Genomic DNA, 2,236 nt, shown 5'->3' on the forward strand with positions numbered 1-2,236 from the left:
AGAGAGAGAGAGAGAGAGAGAGAGAAGAGAGAGAGAGAGGGAGAGAGAGAGAGAGAGAGAAGAGAGAGATAGGGAGAGAGAGAAATACTGGGAGAAGAGAGATAGGGAGAGAGGAGAGATAGTGGACGAGGAGAGCGAGAGAGGAAGCGAGAGATGAGCGAGAGAGAGCGAGAGAGAGCGAGAGAGAGCGAGAGAGAGCGAGATAGATAGATAGAGACAGAGGAGAGAGCGAGAGAGAGAGAGAGAGAGAGAAGAGAGAGAGAGAGAGAGAGAGAGAGAGAGAGAGAGAGAGAGAGAGAGAGAGAGAGAGAGAAGAGAGAGAGAGAGAGAGAGGGGAGAGAAGGCACTGGGGAGCAACTGCAACAGATGGCCGGTGAAAGAAAAACAACAGTATGCCACTGAACAAGAAGCTCCTTGATTGGCTTATTCTGACTGGCTTCTCAAAGTTTCAGGCCGACAAGTTTCAGCTCTTAATGACTGCTTTTGTTTTTCCGCAGCACCGCCTCGGAGGCATCAAAGAGATGAGGAGCTGGAGACGGGAAGCGTCTTATCGCAAGTGAGAGGGAGGGAGAGGGTGTTGGTCCTCTCTTCTCTTGGCAAGCCATCTAGAATACAGTATAGAGAGAGACACTCGTTTGACCACATCTTTTTTGGTTTCAGTCCATCTCTGTCTCTCCTCAGCCGCCTTGCATTACAAACACGGCCAAGCATCATAGTCAAGTGGAGTGTGTGTGGTGTATGTGTGTGTGGTGTGGTGTGTGTGTGTGTGTGTGTGTGGTGTGTGTGTGTGTGTGTGTGTGTGTGTGTGTGTGTGTGTGTGTGTGTGTGTGTGTGTGTGTGTGTGTGTGTGTGTGTGTTGTGTGTGTGGGTTGTCGTGTGTGTTGTGTGTGTGTGTGTGTGGTGCGTGTGTGTGTGTGGTGGTGTGTGTGTGTGTGTGTGTGTGTGTGTGTGTTGTGGTGTGTGTGTGTGTGTGGGTGGGTGGGTGGGTGGGTGGGTGGGTGGGTGCTGTGTGTTGTGGTGGACCATTCCAGTCTGGAGCAGCGGGGACCTTTCACCTAACCAACCGCTGCTCAACACTGACACAGATTTGAGGAGGAGCGGCTTCCGTTTGAAAGTTGACAACCTTCAAGACGAGACGGGAAAGATATTAGTTAGTTTTTATTCACTTCTTCTTTTTTAAAATCAACGGTGCTGCTTGTCAGAAATGAACCTGCAGAGTTGGACGAGAAGGAGGTACTACTACCCAATTAAAGCTCAGTCCATATTTGCATTCTGCCTCCTGTGTGGCCTGGCCAGGTGCAGGGAGTCACACAGCAATGTTTCTCTAATTAAAATTGAACCTGAACTTTACATTCGAGTCGAGGTGATTTTTTTCTCCAACACCATTCCATTTATTTGGGTCAACCGTAGGCTTGTGTCCAAATCGCATCCTATAAACTTTTTATGTGCACTACTGTTGACCTCAGGGCATAGTGTTGGGATGCCACTGGGTTTAAGTATTGTCCTCTGGCATCATCAGTGCTTGCCTCTCAGAAATAAAGGACTTAGATTGTTTAAAGGGCACAAACGCTTCTCACTGTAGTGGTACCCCTGTAAGGTCCTTTGTACCTTTAAGTTATAAGTACATAGTTGTACCCTGTAAGGTACGTCCTTTGTACCTTTAAGTTATAAGTACATAGTTGTACCCTGCAAGGTACGTCCTTTGTACCTTTAAGTTATAAGTACATAGTTGTACCCTGTAAGGTACGTCCTTTGTACCTTTTAGTTATAAGTACATAGTTGTACCCTTGCAGTTTGTACCCTACAAGAGACAATAGTGTGTACCTTAGGGGACAAGATGGTACAGGTACAAAAGTGTACCTTTAGAAAAGGTAAACATGGACCTTTTTAGGGTACCACCACAGTGACAAATACGTTTGTTCCTTTTAAGTGACGAAAATATACCTCTAAAACATCGTTTTTTTTTAACACTGTGAGGTATAAAGCCTCATTTGCATATTTCTCAGCCTGCCTTTCCTGTGATTTTTGTTGTTGTCACCAGTACCACCAATGACTGTGTTTCCTAGTGACAGAGACGTGGTTATTGCATCCAATGGCTTTCAGTTCTGTAGCCTTCACCAAGCCTTCACCAAGCCTTCACTAAGTGAAAATGTTATAATTCAAATGAAACTCTTTATAACAACACATTACACCACATGAAAGAAAGACCCAGAGTTCCCTCTGCTGCAGAGGATAA

The sequence above is a fragment of the Salvelinus sp. IW2-2015 genome, unplaced genomic scaffold (genome assembly GCF_002910315.2).
Source record: "Salvelinus sp. IW2-2015 unplaced genomic scaffold, ASM291031v2 Un_scaffold2025, whole genome shotgun sequence".
In the NCBI taxonomy this organism is placed as follows: domain Eukaryota; kingdom Metazoa; phylum Chordata; class Actinopteri; order Salmoniformes; family Salmonidae; genus Salvelinus; species Salvelinus sp. IW2-2015.